At 41.3% G+C, this 22962-nt stretch overlaps 1 pseudogene; it reads left to right on the plus strand.

The window, feature by feature from the left end:
- LOC137341921 (breakpoint cluster region protein-like) overlaps window positions 1-22962 on the plus strand; it is a 743894-nt pseudogene that overhangs the window by 231772 nt on the left and 489160 nt on the right.

The raw sequence follows: 22962 nt of genomic DNA on the forward strand, positions 1-22962 counted from the left end.
TGGTCTCACCAGGGCCCTATATAATTGCAGCAAGACCTCCTTACTCTTGTACTCCAACCCCCTGGCAATAAAGGCTAACATACTATTTGCATTCCTAATTGCTTGCTGAACCTGCATGTTAACTTTTTGTGTTTCATGTACAAGGACACCCAAATCCAAGGACTACCAACATTTCTCAGTTTCTCACCTTTTCAAAAAAAATTCTGCTTTTCTATTCTTCCTACCAAAGTGGATAATTTCACATTTCCCCACATTATACTCCATCTGCCACCTTCTCGCCCATTCACTTAACCTGTCTATATCTCTTTGCAGCCTCTTTGCATCGTTCTCACAGCTTACTTTCCCACCTAGTTTTGTATAGTCAGCAAACTTGGATACATTACACTCGGCCCCCTCATCTAAGCCATTGATATATATTTTAAACAGCTGAGGCCCAAACATTGATCCTTGTGACACCCCACAAGTTACAACCTGCCAACCCGAAAATGACCCTTTTGTTCCTATTCTCTGTTTTCTGTCCGTTAACCAATCCTCTATCCATGTTACTATATTACCCCCAATCCCATGAGCCCTAATCTTGTGTAACAACCTCTTGTGTGGCACCTTATCGAATTCCTTTTGAAAATCCAAATATACTACATCCACTGGTTCCCCTTTATCTACCCTGCTAGTTACATTCTCAAAAAAAACTCTAATCGATTTGTCAAACATGAAATGGAATTGTCCAAGTTGACTGAGGTTTGGTCTGCAGTTACTTTTTGAAACTTAGCTAACTCAGTTCATACATTATTAGCAAATCTTTCTGGAAGGACCTGTTGCCCCATTTTCAAACTAATTATTTCCTTACTGAAAAAATATATATTTTTTGTAATTTATGTTAATGTGAAGGCTATAGATTTTTTTTTTAAAGCAATATCTTGGGGTTTCCCCTGTTGGCTTGGTTGGTTAAAGCAGTATGTGACTGAGCCATACAGATTGGAAGATTCCTGGTATGTATTGTCAGCTGATTGTGGCTGTGTGGTAGAAGGAGTCAACAGTTGGCCTCAGCTCTGGGTTTGAGAAGAGAAAATTGGTCAGCATTCCCGCTCCTGAAAGCTATCCAGTTACTTCTGCTGCAAAGTGTGTATGTGGATGTTGGATGATGGCAGCTCTAATGACCTCAACACATGTTGAATAACTTGCTGAAAACTCGCTGTCTAGACTCATACATGAAGATGACCACTTGGGTGAGGTACCAGAGAATGTCCAGTGTCCGGAGAACCTTACCACAGCATGAATCTCGTTTTCAGGATAGGGAGGGAAGAAATTGGCAAAGAAAATCTAATGTAAACAAAATTTTTCAAAATACAAGGAACGTTACTTTGATCAAAAGATGGAATTGTATTGGGTGTAATGATTTTAAACTAGAAATTTGTTTTTTTTAATACATATCTATACATTCCAGGCAAATTTTAACCCAGGAAAATGTGTGTGTGTCTTTTTTAGTTGCTGTCATGTGATGATAACTTTCAAAAGGGAATTGGATATGTACTTGAAGGGAAAAAAAATTACATGGGGAAAGTGCAGGGGAGTGGGACTAATTGAATAGCTCTTTCAAAGAGCTGACACGGGCACGATGGGCCAAATGGGCTCCTCCTGTGCTGCACCTACTATGATATGTTATTTTCCATGTCACAGTTGTGTCTCCTTTCTGGCTTGTGATCCAAATCCACATATCAAAACTAAGGTGCTAACAGAAGAGATGCATTCTAATGGGAAGTTCACAAGTAACGGAGAAGGAAATCACCATTTTTTAAAAAGATGGTGACATGCTAATGGTTGTAATTATGTCTAAAGCTTTGGTTGTCTTTCTTCAATCACATATTTGCTCCTGCTGTTTATGACAAGTGCTCAAGTATATTCTAGCTTTATAACACACACATTTGTCTGTTCTCTGAAAGGGCAGCTTTTAGAGGAAAAGTGATATTTTACACAGATGTGAAGAATAGCAATTTTATTTCTATTTCTACGTTGATTTCACATCTTTAACTGTGCAGTGGAATGCACTGTAGCATTTAGGCTGTCTGCTTGGGTAGCATCGTCTGGGAACAGCTGTATAATGGGATTAGTATGATGCAGGACTGCACCCATGAATCCCGAATCAGCAAGACCATAATCCCAGTGTACCCGTTGCAGGAAGATGTCAAGACAGGTTGTTGGCTTACTGTGTGTAGAGGTGGGGGAGGGGGATGATGCAACGGAGGTAAGAATAAAAATACATTGGGAGAAATAAAGAACAATATAAAGCATTTGATATTTGTAGATAATTATGTTGATTTTTATCTGGGAATTTGCATGTCTTGAAAGCCACATAAGACACTTTAAGGGTTAAATTAAACAGTCAGATATTTAGAAGTTATGGTGAGTATGTAGACACTAAAGCTACATACATGATTTTCTGACTCAATTAATTCAGAAAATCAGCCTCTTCACTGAAGTCTTTGGGGCAAACCTGCTTTCTCTGCAGCGTTTTTAAGAACATAAGAAATAGGAGCAGCAGTATACCATCTGGCCCCTCAAGCCTGCTCCGCCATTCAACAAGATCATGGCTGATCTACTTCAACGCCATTTTCCTGCACCATCCTCATATCCCTTGATGCCTTCAATATCTAGAAATCTATCGATCTCTGTTTTGAATGTACTCAATGACTGAGCCTCCACAGCCCTCTGGGGTAAAGAATTCCAAAGATTCACCTCCGAGTGAAGAAATTTCTCCTCATCTCAGTCCTAAATGGCCTACCTCTTATAGAATCATAGAAGTTACAACATGGAAACAGGCCCTTCGGCCCAACATGTCCATGTCGCCCAGTTTATACCACTAAGCTAGTCCCAATTGCCTGCACTTGGCCCATATCCCTCTATACCCATCTTACCCATGTAACTGTCCAAATGCTTTTTAAAAGACAAAATTGTACCCGCCTCTACTACTGCCTCTGGCAGCTCGTTCCAGACACTCACCACCCTTTGAGTGAAAAAATTGCCCCTCTGGACCCTTTTGTATCTCTCCCCTCTCACCTTAAATCTATGCCCCCTCGTTATAGACTCCCCTACCTTTGGGAAAAGATTTTGACTATCGACCTTATCTATGCCCCTCATTATTTTATAGACTTCTATAAGATCACCCCTTAACCTCCTACTCTCCAGGGAAAAAAGTCCCAGTCTGTCTAACCTCTCCCTGTAAGTCAAACCATCAAGTCCCGGTAGCATCCTAGTAAATCTTTTCTGCACTCTTTCTAGTTTAATAATATCCTTTCTATAATAGGGTGACCAGAACTGTACACAGTACTCCAAGTGTGGCCTCACCAATGCCCTGTACAACTTCAACAAGACATCCCAACTCCTGCATTCAATGTTCTGACCAATGAAACCAAGCATGCCGAATGCCTTCTTCACCACCCTATCCACCTGTGACTCCACTTTCAAGGAGCTATGAATCTGTATTCCTAGATCTCTTTGTTCTATAACTCTCCCCAACGCCCTACCATTAACGGAGTAGGTCCTGGCCCGATTCGATCTACCAAAATGCATCACCTCACATTTATCGAAATTAAACTCCATCTGCCATTCATCGGCCCACTGGCCCAATTGATCAAGATCCCGTTGCAATCCCAGATAACCTTCTTCACTGTCCACAATGCCACCAATCTTGGTGTCATCTGCAAACTTACTAACCATGCCTCCTAAATTCTCATCCAAATCATTAATATAAATAACAAATAACAGGGGACCCAGCACCGATCCCTGAGGCACACCGCTGGACACAGGCATCCAGTTTGAAAAACAACCCTCTACAATCTTCTGTCGTCAAGCCAATTTTGTATCCAATTGGCTACCTCACCTTGGATCCCATGAGATTTAACCTTATGTAACAACCTTGGATCCCATGAGATTTAACCTTATGTAACAACCTACCATGCGGTACCTTGTCAAATGCTTTGCTGAAGTCCATGTAGACCACGTCCACTGCACAGCCCTCATCTATCTTCTTGGTTACCCCTTCAAAAAACTCAATCAAATTCGTGAGACATGATTTTCCTCTCACAAAACCATGCTGACTGTTCCTAATTAGTCCCTGCCTCTCCAAATGCCTGTAGATCCTGTCCCTCAGAATACCCTCTAACAACTTACCCACTACAGATGTCAGGCTCACCGGTCTGTAGTTCCCAGGCTTTTCCCTGCCGCCCTTCTTAAACAAAGGCACAACATTTGCTACCCTCCAATCTTCAGGCACCTCACCTGTAGCGGTGGATGATTCAAATATCTCTGCTAGGGGACCCGCAATTTCCTCCCTAACCTCCCATAACGTCCTGGGATACATTTCATCAGGTCCCGGAGATTTATCTACCTTGATGCGCGTTAAGACTTCCAGCACCTCCCTCTCTGTAATATGTACACTCCTCAAGACATCACTATTTATTTCCCCAAGTTCCCTAACATCCATGCCTTTCTCAACCGTAAATACCGATGTGAAATATTCATTCAGGATCTCACCCATTTCTTGTGGTTCCGCACATAGATGACCTTGTTGATCCTTAAGAGGCCCTACTCTCTCCCTAGTTACCCTTTTGCCCTTTATGTATTTGTAGAAGCTCTTTGGATTCACCTTTGCCTGATCTGCCAAAGCAATCTCATATCCCCTTTTTGCCCTCCTGATTTCTCTCTTAATTCTGAGACACAAGACCGCCCGGGTTCTCGATTCTCCAGCCAGGGGAAACTTACTCCCTGCATCTACCCTGTCGAGCCCCGTAAGAATTTTGTATGTTTCAACGAGATCACCTCTCATTCTTCTAAACTCAAGAGAATACAGGCCTTGTCCACTCAATCTCTCCTCATATGACAATCCCGCCATCCCAGGAATCAGTCTGGTGAACCTTCGTTGGCAAGTATATTCTTTCTTGTACACAATACTCCAGGTGCGGTCTCACCAAGGCCCTATATAATTGCAGTAAGACATCTTTACTCCTGTACTCAAATCCTCTTGCAATAAAGGCCAACATACCATTTGCCTTCCTAATTGCTTGCTGCACCTGCATGTTAGCTTTCAGTGACTCATGTTCAAGGACACCCAGGTCCCTCTGAACATCAACATTTCCCAATCTCTCACCATTTAAAAAAATACTCTTCCATTTCTGTTTTTCCTACCAAAGTGGATAACTTCACATTTTTCCACATTATATTCCATCTGCCATGTTCTTGCCCACTCACTTAGCCTGTCTATATCCCCTTCAAGCCTCTTTGCATCCTCCTCACAACTCACATTCCCACCTAGTTTTGTGTCATCAGCAAACTTGGAAATATTACATTTGGTCCCCTCATCCAAATCATTGACATAGATTGTGAATAGCTGGGGCCCAAGCAACGTTCTCTGCGGTACCCAACTAGTCACAGTCTGCCAACCTGAAAAAGATCTGTTTATTCCTACCCTCTTTTCTGTCTGTTAATCAATTCTCAATCCATGCCAGTATGTTACCCCCAATTCCATCTGCTCTAACTTTGTTCACCAATCTCCTGTGTGGGACTTTATCGAAAGTCTTCTGAAAATCCAAATACACCACATCCACTGGTTCCCCCTTATCTATTCTACTAGTTACATCCTCAAAGAACTCCAGTAGATTGTCAAACATGATTTCCCTTTCATAAATCCATGTTGACTCTGCCAAATCCTATTATTATTTTCTAAGTGTCCTGTTATCACATCCTTTATAATAGATTCTAGCATTTTCCCTACTACTGATGTCAGGCTAACAGGCCTGTAGTTCCCTGTTTTCTCTCTCCCTCCTTTTTTAAATAGTGGGGTTACATTTGCTACCCTCCAATCTGCAAGAACCATTCCAATATGTATAGAATTGTGGAAGATGACAATCAATGCATCCACTACCTCTATAGCCACCTCTTTCAAAACCCTGGGATGTCGATCATCAGGTCCTTGGGATTTATCAACTTCAGTCCCATTAATTTCTTTAGTACTATTTTTTTTACTAATACTAATTTCCTTCAGTTCCTCATTCTTGCCAGACCCTTGGTTCTCTAGTATTTCTGGGAGGTTTTTTGTGTCTTCTTCCATGAAGACTGACACCAAGTATTTGTTTACTTTCTCTGCCATTTCCTTATTCCTCATTATCAATTCTCCCGTCTCTGTCTGTAAGGGACCCACATTTGCCTTCGCCAGTCTTTTCCTTTTTACATACCTATAGAAGCATTTCCTTTATTTATCATTAAAAAGGACATTAAAAAATAAAGTTCATCACCAGACAGTTCAGAACAGGTTCAGAATATTAGAAATAAAAAGTCATTGTGAATGGTGGAAATCTGAAATTAAATAGAAAATACTGGAAAAGCATGGCAGAATTGTGCAGATAGAAAAAATATGATTCTGAATAACCGGCAGTGCATTGCCAGCATTTTCTGCTCACTATTATTTGAACAGATGTGATGGCATTTGAGAAACTAGAGCTCGTTTAAAGTGTCAGTAACTTCTTTCTTCAACTGAAAATGTGCAAAATCATTGATTAAAAACAGAATAATTAGCTCAGTTCTTAGTTGAGCTTTTCAATATAGTTCAATCAAATACATACATAGTATTTACAGCACAGAAACAAGCTATTCGGCCCAACAGTTCTATGCTGGTATTTACGCTCCAAACACGCCTCCTCCCACCTTAGTTCATCTCACCCTATCAGTATGTCCTTCTATTCCTTTCTCCCTAATGTACTTATCTAGCTTCCCCTTAAATGCATCTATGCAATTTTCCTCAATCACTCCTTGTGGTAGCAAGTTCCACATTCTAACCACTCTCTTGAGTAAAGAAGTTTCTCCTGAATTCCTTATCGGTTTATTAGTGACTATCTTATATTTATAGCCCCTGGTTTTGGACTCTTATGACTCGATTCCTCCTTATTGATAATGGGAGACAATTTCAAATATTGATAAGTTTTTATAGTTTCCTTTTTGTGAATTTAGCTCATTGTAAACTGATGTGTCAAATCAACATAACAATTGGAATTTAACCAAAAATATCACCTTTCATCTGTAACAATGGTGGGGGTCAATGTGGTGGAGTCAAAATTAGGGTTATTAACAATGGATACTTTTCAGTGGGAATGCTCACAGGTATGGGGGAGAACACTTGGTTTGGACAAAAAGTAGCTCAGCAGTGTGTTGAAGGGTTTGGATGACTTTGATAAACTCTTGAGTTTAGTTCTTGGTCTGTATGATACCACCTGATCTTAACTGGCATTCTGAGTTTCTGTGTTTAACAGAATCTGCTAAACTCCAACAATCTTGTGCTACCATTATAATAGCCATCAAAGGGCAATAAACATTATTAATGTGTGTTCAGACAAACAAAACTAATCTTCAGAATATTTCAGCAAACCCTCTGACTGATAATGACTCCACATTATTCAGATGATGCCTTTTAAAATTCCATGGCCAAGGAGCACATTACAACTGGAGTACACTAATACTGCAGATTTGAGGGGAGCAATCTGCTCTGCAGCATTTGTACTGTGTTTGGTATGAGCCCAGCATGCACTGTGAATGATTCGTCTGATGCCCCACTGCAGTGATGTTTACCTGTTTTGTACTTCCCAATTCTCTAGATACACACTACAGCAGCACACCGCCAACCTATTCCTATGATGCAGATCGGGTTGATGAACAAAGACGGAACCAGGATACCATGCCCTACATAGATGACTCACCTTCCTCGTCACCTCAGCTCAGCTCCAAAAGTCGGGGCAGCAGGGACACTATATCATCTGGGTCCTTGGAATCAACTAAATCGGTGAGATGATCTATTATGAAACAGTAAAACCCGATACGATGCTACTGGGAAGAATGAAAGGATGTGAAGAGACTAATCGTAATTGTACTTTGCAGTAATATGTTGTTACATAAGTTAATGAGTAGGACAGCTTATTAGCTACACTGCTTTTTAATAGAGCAAAGGCAATTGAGGTCAATAATTAAATGTTCATTAACACTGCATATTGTTGTGTAACCGGATAAAGCAGCGTAAAGCTGCATTTTCAGCATGTTCACAGCAAAATACCATACAATAGGAAATCTATGTGGCAAGAGTAGTCATTTTGGATTCATGGTGACAGATTATGGAAAATGTATTGGTTTCAGATAGCCTCTTTCCATTTAGTTGTACATGCGATAATTTATTGCTTTCACTAACTCATCAAAAGAGGCAAATGTTATTGTATAATAGTCAGTGATAAATCCATCTTTTTTATGCTGCTGGTTATATTTTAATTACACACAGAAATGGAATCTGTTTTTGTGTCACTGGCTTAGATTTGACTTAATACCTACTGTGAAAAGCTGAATATGGGCCTGATGAGTTTGTTTTAAGATCAGGTGTGCTATAAAATGTCTTTATTTTGTCAGAAGGAAGTGAATATTGTTGCAGTAAATGCATAATGGTTGCAAACCATTCTAGACATTATTAAAGCAATCTGGTTAAGTTTAACTTAGATTTGTGTTTGTAGCTTGTTGTTCAGGGCTTCGTGCAGTAAAGTGTGATATCCATGTAAAGCGAAACCCATTTTAAATGGATTCTACTACTAGTTGAATTTTATTGCTTATTATGTAACTGTGTCTCAATACGAAATGGATTAAGTTGTAGTTACATTTGTTAAAGCATGCAGTTGGAAAAAAATGGAATTAGAATATAATTGTGCAAGAGGGTATTTTTCTGACATTTCAATTGTCTCTGCAGGATTCAGGCTGTAGTCTGATTATGTCTGTGCCATCTGTTTGTCTCTTTCAATTAACCCTCCGATCCTCCCATTGCTAATGGGTAGCTCATGTTGGACCCAAAGGCTCCAGGCCTGAGATGAATAGGAACTGTCCGAAATGGAAGAAACCTGAGAATTTAACCGAAACTTGGGAGATTTTTAGGAATTTAAAGGATTTAGTATCTTTCAAAGAAATGCTACAAAATGGTAGCTGTTTGTGCAGAGGGAGCAGTGATACATATATTTATTTGCAGTTAATTAATTTATATTAATGCTGTTGGACACGGCATCTGCTGTAGTGTAAACCGCTCAGAATTCATTCCAATGTGAAGTAGCACACCGGAGCTGTAGATTTCAAGCTTAAATGAACTCAAAGAATGTGGTGTAAACTGACAATGTTGTCACACTGTGACATACATAAGCACATAGGATAGTGCTAATGTACACAAAATAATTGAAGGGCCTACATAACAATAGGAGCTTCTCTTTTTCTCCCCTTTCCTCTGCTCCCCTCAGTATGATGTTGAATTGAGATCAGGTATGGTTCCACTGTTGTCGGCAGGGGAGTATTAGGAAGCGAAGGCCTAAAGCTGATGTCAACACTTACCCACTTTTAGTACAGATACCTGGATAGTAATCAGGTGTGGGAACTCTGGCCGATATCGCTTCCCTCCCCTCTCTCCTCTCTCCTCTCCTCCCTCCCCCTGCCAGGTCCAGCCCAGGGACATTGAAGCCAAATGTAGCACCCAGCTGTTGCTCCAGCAGTGATCAGCACACAGGTTACGATGAAACAATTACAGATGATGAAGGCCATTCAGCCCATCTTCTTCCATCTATCCAGGAAAAAACCCTAAACTACCCCCTCTATTGGAGCATTCAATTGTTTCTTAAATGATTCTGGTGTTTTCACTTACACTAGTCTATCCAGGAGCCCATTCATGTGTTGATCACTCTTTGTGTGAAGAACTTCCTGATATCAATCCTAAATTTTCCTTTTACTAGATTGACCCTGTGTCTCCTTGTCCCACTCTACTGATTTAGCTGAAAGTCATAGTATGTTACAGCCTAGAAAGAGGCCATTCGTCCCATCACGCCTGTGCCGGCTCTTTGAAAGAGGCCCACTCCCTTGCTCTTTTCCCATACCTCTGTAATTTTTTTCCCTTCAAGTATTTATCCAATTCCCTTTTGAAAGCTATTATTGAGTCTGCTTCCACTGCCCTTTCAGGCAGTGCATTCCAGATCATAACAACTCACTGTGTTAAAAAAAAAATGTTCCATCATGTCGCCTCTGGTTCTTTTGCCAATCACCTTAAAAATCATTTTCTGGATTTACGTTTTCCATGTCATTTTACCAGGCACATCCGTTCAAGGTTGAAAAGCTCAAAAAACATGTTGGGATCAGCCTTGTAGTTCTTCTCTGTGCTGTCTCCAGTGCTTGAATGTCTCTCTTGTGTCTTGGTGACTTGTACTGGAAACAGTACTGTCGGTGTGGCTTGACCAGAGCACTGTACAGTTTGATCACAATTTTCTCTGATGTGTTTTCTGCTGCTTTGATTACATAGTTCAATATTCTATTTTGATTAGTAGGTTATGTTGAGCGATTAGTCTATTTAGACTCTGAGGCCTCTTTCAACTTCATCCTTAGCTATTTCAACATCATTCGTGGAGAATATGTCACCCATTTTTCTTTCCCATGTGCATTGCTTTGCACTTGTCCACATTAAATTTCATCTCCCATTATTCTGTCCACTTACCTATTTTGTCCAACTCGCTCTGCAGTTTCTTGCTGCTTTTTTTGATCCCATTGCCCCATACAATTTGGTATCCTCTGCAAATTTAAGCAATTTGCATTGAGTTTCTGAATCCAAGTCATTGATATAAATTAGTGATCCCAATACTGATTCCTGGGGAACCTATCCTGGCATAACTTGTACCCTTTTTGTTTTCTACCCGTCAGCCAATCCCTTACCTTTTCCAAAGGTTTACCTAAATTCCCACATCTTTGAGCTTAACGAATAGCTTTTTGTGGAATTTTGTCAAATACGTTTTTAGAAGTCCAGGTATATCGGCTTTTCACAGTGTTTTAATGGCCTATGAAAATGTCATATGTAACAAATTGAACAATGCCCTCTGCCTTGGTGCGGGAGGGAAGTTTAAAAGACATTATTATATTGACCATCTGCGGGTGCACTTCACCCCCTTTCCCACTGGCATTCAACAATACAAAGGAGGTGGGCATCTCACCTCACCCTTCATGGATTCCAAGACCACTCATCAGAGGTGCGGAAAATAGGCTCCACAATCACTGTTGAAATGAAGGAAGGACAGCATCATTCAGAAATTGTGGGACTCCATCTCTTGCCACCCCAGCGCTGATGTAACCCACCCCAATACTAATATCAGATCAATCCTCAAATGCTGCTCAATCCACTCTGGAGGATGAGGGCATTATAATTCCAGGGAGGGATTCTGCAGACCTTGTTTGTAACTAACAGCATTTCTGCAGTGAAAGAAACTGAACCTTAATGAGTACTGTAGAATGGGATTTGTGTCACAATACAAATCAAGGGAGTATTTGAAGCTCTCCCTGATGACTCAGCGGGTAAAATCACTGCCAGGTGTGGTACTGAACCACACAGACAGGAAAATCCCAGGTTACAATCTTGAACTGTGCTGAGTTATCGGACCTCAGGCAGAGCCAATTGTAGCTCCCTAGAGCCTGCAATCTCCTGGTTTGTATGCCTCAGCTGCACATTGCCATCATCAACTGAGCTGAGTAAAATATTATCAAGATAATAAGCTCACAAAAATCAGAGTACCGCAGAGCGACAGTGTTGGTAGTTAAACAGGATGAACAGTGTGCGGGGATTATCATTACAGCCTTCCATTAGTATATATTAGGGAGGATTAGGGAAGTTCAATTTGTTTTTCTGGAAGAGATTTTGAGGTGATCCAATTGAAATTTTCAAAATTGTGAAGGAATTGACAAATCTGTTGCAGCAAATTGCTCGCTGGTAAAGGGCTGAGATACCACATGTTAAACACTAGGAAGTCAGGAGTAAGAGCAGATCGGGCAGAAATCTTTCACCTAAAGGTAGAGTTGTGGAATAAGTTACCAGGAAAGGGCATTGAAGCAGAAAGTGTAAGTAGGTTCAATGGGGTTTAAGGTGTCAGTCTTGGCTCAGCAATAGCATGCTCTCTTCTGAGTCAGAAGGTTGTGGGTTAAAGCCCTCTACCAGAGATTTGAGCACATAATCTAGGCTGACACTTCAGTGCTGTATTGAGGGAGTGCTGCACTGTCGGAGGTGCCGTCTTTCAGCTAAGACATTAAAGTTCTCTGTTTTTAAAGCTATCAGTATCCCATACGTTGAGTTCTGGGTGATGAATCACTACTCCAAGCAAATTGCTAGTTTGAACCTTGTTCAGTTGTAACTGGTGTAGATTAACTGTTGTACTAATTAAGCATAGAGATTTCTGTCCCTATATTGTTTTTCCTTAAATTTGCATTTTTCTCCCATTTTGTCCTCCCAAGCCCTCTGATCAACAGCAGTGCTGCACTTTGATCACCTTTGATGCACAATGGTTACTTTTTCTACCCCATGATGAAATGCTTTACAACATAAGCAGAGTTTGGCGACAAAGTCAAATTTGTTTTTTATTGCATGGGATTCCAGGATTTTTACTAGCATTTGGAATCAAATGCCATGATTTTGTCCATTTATAATTAGGCCCAATAAACAAGGAACATTTTATTTTTATTACAGGTAACACAGGACTTTCTGGCATCTTTACTGATGTTTTAAGGATCATATCCCATGATTCTGTTCATTTTTCCATGACATCCACAAGTTGTTGGCCTTGATCATTAGGTGTTGCATCTAATAATGTAACTCAGAACTGACCACTCTTCCCAGCTGTGAAAGGAAAACTCTAGTGTCAGACACTCTTGAAACTAAAATTACAGCACTGACTTCTCAACACTATTGTGAGTTGGGGCTCCTTGCTTCTTGTCTGTCCCCATAAGTTCGAACTGATATTTTCTCTTTCAGCTGGAAGGATGAGTTAGTTTACGCCAGAGCCTTCTCCATTGGTACTTCCAGTGCCACTGCATAATCAGCTGATGGATGTGCTTTGTGCAGATTCAAATCTGAAAGATCAATCTATTTTTGGGTACAGGAGCATTACACAAACTGACTAAATTGTTTTAAGCCTGAAGATTTCCCAGCAGTTCTCCGTGTTATTCTACTCGTCTAGCTCAGTGATTCAATAACTTTACATAAATGTTGTTAAAGCTTGATTGAGTATTGCATGAACCTACAGTAAAATTAGAGGCCTCTCTTATTTGATCACCCTCTGTCACAAATACATTTCAAAATAAAAAAAGATAATTAAAAGTCAAAGATAAGGGTTTTGAACTGGATTATGGTAAAAATCAAATGAGATGAGAAACGATCAGGCACAAATTAACTGGACAGAAAGGTTAACAAATAGAACAATACTGACTTGGACATATCATAGAAAGGTTACAGCGCGGAAAGAGGCCATTCAGCCCATCGAGCCCATGCCAGCTCCATGCAAGAGCAATCCAACTAGTCCCACTCCCCCACCTTATCCCTGTAGCTCTGCAAATTTTTTCCTTTCAAGTACTTATCCAGTTCCCTTCTGAAAGCCACGATTTGAATCTGTCTCCTGCACCTCCACCACCGGCCAGTGCATTCCAGATCCTAACCACTCACTGTGTAAAACAAAAAAGTTTTTCCTCATGTCATCTTTGGTCCTTTTGCCAATCACGTTAAATCTATGCCCTCTGGTTCTTGATCCTTCCGCCAATGGGAACAGTTTCTCTCTATCTACCCTGTCTAGACCCTTCATGATTTTGAATACCTCTATCAAATCTCCTCTCAACCTTCTCTGTTCCAAGGAGAACAATCCCATCTTCTCCAGTTTATCCACGTAACTGAAGTCCTTCATCCCTGGAATCATTCTAGTAAATCTCTTCTGCACCCTCTCTAAGGCCTTCACATCTTTCCTAAAGTGTGGTGCCCAGAACTGGACACAATACTCCAGTTGTGGCCGAACAGGGTTTTATAAAGGTTCATCGTGACTTCCTGGCTTTTGTACTCTCTGCCTCTATTTATAAAGCCCAGGATCCCGTATGCTTTTTAACAGCTTTCTCAACCTGTCCTGCCACCTTCAACGATTTGTGTACATATACCCCCAGGTCTCTTTGTTCCTGTACCCCTTTTAGAATTGTGCCCTTTAGTTTATATTGCCTCTCCTCGTTCTTCCTACCAAAATGTATCACCTCGCATGTTGCTATTCCTTCATTGTTGCTGGGTCAAAATCCTGGAATTCCCTAGCTAACACCATTATGGGAGCACCATCATCGCATGACTGCAGTGATTCAAGAAGAATGCCTTAGGGCAACTAGGAATGGGCAATAAATGCAGCCTTGCCAGTGTCACCCAAATCTGGAGGATAATTTTTTTAAAAACACTGGCGGAGGATATGGAACAAGTGTAGAAAAGGAATTGCTTTGGGGAAAAAAAACAGAACTCAATGTGGATGAGTCTTTGAGTCCTGATGGCATGCACTCTAGGCTGTTGGAGGAACTTGGAGGAGATGGGAAGAGATTCTCACCATAATTTTTCAATCTTCAGATTGGCAAGTTGTGCCAGAGACTGGAGAATTACTTTTGTAACATCTCTGTTCAAGGGAGAGAAGGAAAATGGGTAAAGTCAGGATAAACTGGGTAATTAAAGATCAACTATCTTAATGTCAATTATGGACAAAATCTTTGAATCAATAATTTGAGGTAAAATTTGTGAGCATTTAAAAATGCACAGGTCAATCAAGGACAGCCAGCATGGATTTGTTAAATTTATCATGTTTGATAAATGTATTACTACTTTGAAGAAGTGACCATTTAGATAAATAAAGAGAATGCAGGAGAAGAATTTCTGCGGGAATTTTCTGATTTCACACCATAATTTCAGCAGAAATGGCCATTAACTAATTTTTCCGGAGTTTTTGTCGAGAACAGAAGAAACCCCAAGGAAATTCCAGGTGGTAGTGTATGTGGATTTTTGGAAGGCTTCCAATAAGGCATCTCACAGGAAACTGGTTACAAGAATTCAGGCATACGATATGAGTGGAAATGTAGCAGTGTGGATAGAAATGGGTAAGACAGAAGACCGTTATATTAAGTGGATGTTGCTTGGATTGGAGAAGAGTTGGAAGTGGTGGTCCCAAGACGATTTGAACTTGGGTATAGGGAACACAATCTTGAAATTTGCTCATGATACAAAGGTAGAGGTTTTTTGGCCAACAGTGAGGAGGACTATAAAAGACTAAATATTCCAGGGAACTTGACTGTTTGAAAAGACAGACAAAATGGAAAAAGAGTGGAGGTAGCCCTGGTAATAAAGGATGAGATAAAGGCAGTAGTGAGAGAGGATCTTGGCTCGTAAGATCAGGATGTAGAATCAGTATGGGTGGAGATAAGAAATAACAAGGGGCAGAAAACATTGGAGTAGTTTATAGGGCCCCTAGCAGTATTTATACTGTTGGACAGAGTATTAATCAAGAAACAGGAGGTGCTTGCAACAACGGTAATTGGGGACTTCAATCTTCATATAGACTGGGCAAATTAAATTGGCAAAAGTAGTTTGGAGGACGAGTTCATGGAATGCATTCGAGATAGTTTCCTAGAACAATACATTGAGGAACCAACCAGGGAACAGGCTATTTTAGATCTTGACTTGCGTAATGAGACAAGGTTGATTAGTAATCTCGTAGTAAGGGATCCTCTGAGGAAGAGTGATCATAATATGATAGAATTTCACATTGAGTTCGAGAGTGACGTACTTAAGTCTGTAACTAGAGTTTTAAACAAAGCCAACTACATAGGTATGAGGGGCCACTTGGCTAAGGTTGATTGGGAAATTAGATTAAAAGACATGACCGTAGATAAGCAATGGTAAACATTTAAAGAAATATTTCATAATTCTCAACGAATATACACTCCATTGAGAAATAAAAACTCCACAGGAAAAGTGATCCATCCGTGGCTAACTAAAGAAGTTAAGGATAGTATTAGGTTAAAAAAGAAGCTTATGTTGCTAACAAGAGTAGTAACCCTGGGAATTGGAGAGTTTTAGAAACCAGCAAAGGATAACTAAAAAATTGATAGAGGGAGAAAATAGAATATGAGACTCAAGTGGGGAACCAGGGCCTAATGAGAATGAGGAACTTGAAGTAATTAATATCAGTAAAGAAAAAGTACTGGAGAAATTCAAGGGACTAAAAACCGACACATCCCCTGGACCTGATGGCCTACATCCTAGAGTTCTAAAAGAGGTGGCTGCAGATATAGTGGATGTATTGGTTATGATCTTCCAAAATTCCCTAGATTCTAGGACGATCCCAGTGGATTGGAAGGTAGCAAATGTGAGAACGCTCTTCAAGAAAGGAGGGAGAGAGAAAACAGGGAACTACAGACCAGTTAGCCCGACATCAGTCGTCGGAAAAATGCTGGAATCCATCATTATGCACATGGTAACAGGGCACTTAGAAAATCATAATATGATTAGGCAGAGTCAACATGTTTTTATGAAAGGGAAATCATGTATGACAAACCTGTTTTGAGTTTTTTGAGGATGTAACTAGTAGGGTTGATAAAGGGGAACCAATGGATGTCGAATATTTGGATTTTCAAAAGGCATTCGATAAGGTGCCACACAAAAGGTTGTTACGCAAGATTAGGGCTCATAGGGTTGGGGGTAATATATTAGCGTGGATTGAGAGTAGGGATAAATGGGTCATTTTCAGGTTGGAAGGTTGTAACTAATGGGGTGCCGCAAGTCCGCCAGAGTACTGTGTGCAATTCTGATCACCACATTACAGGAAAGATGTAATCTCAAGAGGATACAGAGGAGATTTACGAGGATGTTGCCAGGACTGGGGAATCTTAGCTATGAGGAAAGATTGGATGGGCTGGGGTTGTTTTCTTTGTAACAAAGAAGGCTGAGGGGAGATTTAATTGAGGTATATAAAATTATGAGGGGCCCAGATGGATTAGATGGGGAGGACTGATTTCCCTTAGCAGAGAGGTCAATAGCCAGGGGGCATAGATTTTAAAGTAATTGGTGGAAGGATTAGAGGCGAGTTGAGAAATTTTTTCACCCAGAGGGTGGTGGGCATCTGGAACTCACTGCCTGAAAGGGTGGCAGAGACAGAAACCCTCATCACATTTAAAAAGTACTTGGATATGCACCTGAAGCCCTGTAACCTACAAGGCTGGAAAGTGGAATAAGGTTGGATAGCTCCTCTTCAGCCAGCACGGACATGATGGGCCAAATGGCCTCCTTCAATGCCATAAATTTCTATGATCGGTGCTTGGGACTCAGCTATTTACAATCTATATTAACGACTTAGATGAAGGGACCGAATGTAATGTATCCAAGTTTGCTGCCGATACAAAGCTAGGTGGGAAAGTAAGCTGTGAGGAGGACACAAAGAGTCTGCAAAGGGATATAGACAGATTAAATGAGTGGGCAAGAAGGTGGCAGCTGGAGTATAATGTGGAGAAATGTGGGGTTATTCACTTCGGTAGGAAGAATAGAAAAACAGAGAATTTTATACATTTCAATGAGATCACCTTCTAAACTCCAGAGAGTATAGGTCCATTCTACTCTATCTCTCCTCATAGGACAACCCTCTTATCCCAGGAATCAATCTAGGGAACCTTCTTGCACCCCCTCCAAGACAAGTATATCCTTCCTTAGGCAAGGAGACCAAAACTGCACACAGTTCAGGTATGGTCTCACCAGAGAATATAATTGCAGCAAGACCTCCTTACTCTTATACTCCAACCCCTTGCAACAAAGGCTAACATACCATTTACCTTCCTAATTGCCCAATTCCATGAGCCCTAATCTTGCGTAACATACTTCTTGTGTGGCACCTTATCGAATGCCTTTTGAAAATCCAAATATACCACATCCACTGGTTCTCCCTTATCCACCCTACTAGTTACACCCTCAAAAAACTCAAATAGATTTGTCAAACACGATTTCCCTTTCATAAAACCGTTTTGATTCTGTCTAATTATATTATGATTTTCTAAGTGCCCTGTTACTACATCCTTAATAATAGATTCTAGCATTTTCCTGACTACTGATGTCAGGCTAACTGGCCTGTAGTTCTCTGATTTCTCTCTCCCTCTTTTCTTGAATAGCTGGGTTGCATTTCCTTCCTTCCAATCCGCAGGGACCGTCAAGAATCTAGGGAATTCTGGAAGGTCAAAACCAATGTACCCACTATCTCTGCAGCCACCTCTTTTAGAAACCTAGGATGTCTGCCATAAGGTCCAGAGGATTTGTTGGCTTTTAGTCCCATTAATTTCTCCAGCATTTTTTCTTTACTGATATAAATTGCTTTAAGTTCCTCCCTCTCATTAGTCCCTTGGTTCCCCACTATTTCTGGTATGTCTTCTACTGTGAAGACAGATACAAAATATTTGTTTTACGTCTCTGCCATTACCCTATTCCCCATTATAATTTCTCCTGTCTCAGCCTCTAAGGGACCCATGTTTATGCTACTTTCTTCCTTTTTATATACTTGTGGAAGCTCTTACAATCTGTTTTTATATTTCTTTCTAGTTTACTCTTCTATTCAGTTTTCTACCTCTATCAATTTCTTGGTCATCCTTTGCTGATTTCTAAAAACCCTTTCAATCCTCAGGCTTACTACTCTTCTTGGCAACATTGTAAGCCTCTTCTAATCTAATACTATCTTTAACTTTTCTAGTTAGCCACAGTTGGATCATTTTTCCCATGGAGTTTTTATTCCTCAAGGGAATGTATATTCGTTGAGAATTCTGAGTCTTTACATGTTCCCCATTGCTTATCTGCGGTCATATTTTTTAATCTAATTTCCCTTTTTTAATCTAATCCACCTTAGTCAACTCGCCCCTCATACCTATGTAATTGGCTTTGTTTAAATTTAAGACCCTAGTTTCGGACGTAAGTACATCACTCAAACTCGATATGAAATTCGATCTAATTATGACCAATCTGCCCCAAACAATCCTTAACTATAAGATGACTAATTAACCCTGTCTCATTACACAATATAGATCTACAATAACCTGTTCCCTAGTTGGTTCCTCGACATATTGTTCTAGAAAACTGTCATGGATGAATTCCATGAACTCATCCTCCAAACTACTTTTGGCAATTTGGTTTCCCCAGTCTATATGAAGATTAAAGTCCGTCACGATTATTGCATTACCCTTGTTACACGCTCCTCTCATTTCCTGATTTGTACTCTGTCCAACAGTAAACTCCTGTTAGGAGGCCTATAAACAAGTGTTTTCTGCTCCGTTATTTCTTAGCTCCACCCATGCTGATCTACATCCTGATTTCCTGAGCCAAGATCCTTTCTCACTACTGTCTTCATCTCATCCTTTATGATCAGGGCTACCCCCCCCCCCCCCACCTTTTCCATTTTGCCTATCTTTTCTAAAAGTCAAGTACCCTGGAATATTTAGTTCCCAACCTTGTTCATCCGACAACCACATCTCAGTGATGGCTACTCGATCAAACCCATTTATCTCTATTTGTGTCATTAATTTTGTTATGAATGTTTTGTGCATTCAGATAAAGCGCCTTTAATTTTAACTTTTTACTGTTTTTCCCTGTGTGACCTTAGTCTCTAAGGCTTAACCTTTGTTAAACTCTCTGTCCCTTCCCTCACACTCTGCTTGTTTTTACCCAAATTGCTACTCCGCTCTACAACCTTGACTTTTCTCGATAGATCCCCCCCCCCCCCCACCTTAGTTTAAAGCCCTTTCTACTGCCCTAGTTATTCGATTCGCCAGGACACTGGTCCCAGTCCGGTTTAAGTGGAGCCCGACCCAATGGAACAGCTCCCTCTTTCCCCAGTACTGATTCCAGTACCATGTGAATTGAAACCCCTGCTTCCCGCACCACTCTTTCAGCCTTGCATTTAAGCATCTAATCTGTTTGTTCCTATGCCAATTTGAGCGTGGCTCAGATAGTAATCCAGAGATTATTACCTTCGAGATAATTTCTACCATTTCGCTGTCATTACCTGTGAGTTTATCTTGTGCATCCCTTAGTGGCCCTGGCCCTATCCCTATCCCTATCCTCATTTGTCTTACTTACATCTTTCTCAATCATTATTTTATACCTTCTTATGTTATGATCACTGTTGCCTAGATGTTCTCCTACCCTTAGTTCTCTTATTTGCTCTGGTTCATTTCCCATTACTAGAGCCAGCAGTGATTCCTCTCTTGTTGGGCTTCTTACATACTGGGTAAGAAAGGAGTCCTGTACACACTGCAAAAACTCCATTCCCTTTCCCTATTCCCTACCTCTTTTTGCCAGTTTGTTTGGGGGTAGTTGAAATTTCCCATGATTATTATTCTGCCTTTTACTCATTTCATAGATTTGCCCACCCACCCACCCTTCTTCCTTCCCTATCCTTCCGAAATACATTATATCCTGCAATATTTAACTGCCAGTCCTGTTCTTTATTAAGCCATGTTTCAGTTATCCCTACTACATCTGGCTCCTCACTAGGAATTATTCCCTCCAATTCCCCCATTTTGTTTTGGATGATGTGCACATTGCTGTAAATTGATTTTAATAATTGTTCCACTCACCAACCAATTCGATTCACTCCACGTGATATCAAGAAACGGCTGAGTGCACTGGATACAGCAAAGGCTATGGGCCCCGACAACATCCCGGCTGTAGTGCTGAAGAATTGTGCTCCAGAACTAGCTGCGCCTCCAGCCAAGCTGTTCCAGTATAGCTACAACAATAGCATCTACCCGACAATGTGGAAAATTGCCCAGGTATGTCCTGTCCATAAAAAGCAGGACAAATCCAATCCGACCAATTACCGCCCCATCAGTCTACTCTCAATCATCTGCAAAGTGATGGAAGGTGTCGTCGACAGTGCTATCAAACAGCACTTACTCACCAATAACCTGCTCACCGATGCTCAGTTTGGGTTCCGCCAGGACCACTCGGCTCCAGACCTCATTACAGCCTTGGTCCAAACATGGACAAAAGAGCTGAATTCCAGAGGTGAGGTGAGAGTGACTGCCCTTGACATCAAGGCAGCATTTGATCGAGTGTGGCACCAAGGAGCCCTCGTAAAATTGACGTCAATGGGAATCAGGGGGAAAACTCTCCAGTGGCTGGAGCCATACCTAGCAGAAAGGAAGATGGTGGTTATTGGAGGCCAATCATCTCAGCCCCAGGACATTGCTGCAGGAGTTCCTCAGGGCAGTGTCCGAGGCCCAACCAACTTCAGCTGCTTCATCAATGACCTTCCCTCCATCATATGGTCAGAAATGGGGATGCTCGCAGATGATTCCACAGTGTTCAGTTCCATTCACAACCCCTCAGATAATGAAGCAGTCTGAGCCCGCATGCAGCAAGACCTGGACAACATCCAGGCTTGAGCTCATAAGTGGCAAGTAACATTCGCGCCAGACAAGTGCCAGGCAATGACCATCTCCAACAAGAGAGAGTCTAACCACCTCCCCTTGACATTTGCCTGAGGAAGGAGAAAATCTCCGAAAGCTTGTGAATTTAAAATAAAATTGCTGGACTATAACTTGGTGTTGTAAAATTGTTTACAATTGACATTCAACGGCATTACCATCGCCGAATCCCCCACCATCAACATCCTGGGGGTCATCATTGACCAGAAACTTAACTGGACCAGCCACATAAATACTGTGGCTACAAGAGCAGGTCAGAGGCTGGGTATTCTACTGTGAGTGACTCACCTCCTGACTCCCCAAAGCCTTTCCACCATCTACAAGGCACAAGTCAGGAGTGTGATGGAATACTCTCCACTTGCCTGGATGAGTGCAGCTCCAACTGCACTCAAGAAGCTCGACGCCATCCAGGACAAAGCAGCCCGCTTGATTGGCACCCAATCCACCACCCTAAACATTCACTCCCTTCACCACCGGCGCACAGTGGCTGCAGTGTGTACCATCCACAGGATGCACTGCAGCAACTCGCCAAGGCTTCTTCGACAGCACATCCCAAACCCACGACCTCTACCACCTAGAAGGGCAAGAGCAGCAGGTACATGGGAACAACAACACCTGCACGTTCCCCTCCAAGTCACACACTATCCCAACTTGGAAATATATCGCCGTTCCTTCATCGTCACTGGGTCAAAATCCTGGAACTCCCTTCCTAACAGCACTGTGGGAGAACCTTCACCACACGGACTGCAGCGGTTCAAGAAGGCGGCTCACCACCACCTTTTCGAGGGCAATTAGGGATGGGCAATAAATGCCGGCCTCGCCAGCGACGCCCACATCCCATGAACAAATTTTTAAAAAACTTCATTTTTAGCAGTCGTTCTATAATTATGTTCTATAACTGTATCTGTTCCCTGACCGTTTACGTTATCCTTATTCTTTACCTTGATCTAACCTTTATTCTCATCTCTTATTTCTTTTATCTTCAGAATATTATGTTATTTTCACCAGATCACATCCCCCGTCTTACTTGTTTAAGACATGCCTGTGCCGGCTCTTTGAAGAGCTAGCCAATTAGTCCCACACCCCTGCTCGCTCTTCATAGCCCTGAAAATTTTTCCTTTTCAATTATATATCTAATTCCCTTTTGAAAGTTACTATTGAATCTGCTTCCACCACCCTTTCAGGCAGTGCATTCCAGATCCTAACAACTCGCTGCGTAACAAAAAATTCACCTCATCTCCCCTGTGGTTCTTTTGCCAATTACGTTAAATCTGTGTCCTTGGGTTACCGACCCTCCTGCGAGTGGGAGGAGTTTCTCCCTATTTTCTCTATCAAAAGCCCTCATTATTTTGAACACTTCTATTAAATCTCCTCTTAACCTTCTCTACTCTAAGGAGAACAACCCCAGCTTCTCTGGTCTCTCCACATAACTGAATGCCTTCATCCCTGGTACCATCCTAGTAAATCTCTTCCGCACCCTCTTCAAGGTCTTGACATCCTTCCTAAAGTGTGGTGCCCAGAATTGAACACAATACTCTAACTCAGGTCTAATCAGTGTTTTACTATGTTTTACTAAGTTTTACCATAACTTCCTTGCTTTTGCACTCTCAGCTTCTATTTATAAAGCCAAGGATC

The sequence above is a fragment of the Heptranchias perlo genome, chromosome 25, assembly GCF_035084215.1.
Source record: "Heptranchias perlo isolate sHepPer1 chromosome 25, sHepPer1.hap1, whole genome shotgun sequence".
Taxonomy (NCBI): Eukaryota; Metazoa; Chordata; class Chondrichthyes; order Hexanchiformes; family Hexanchidae; genus Heptranchias; species Heptranchias perlo.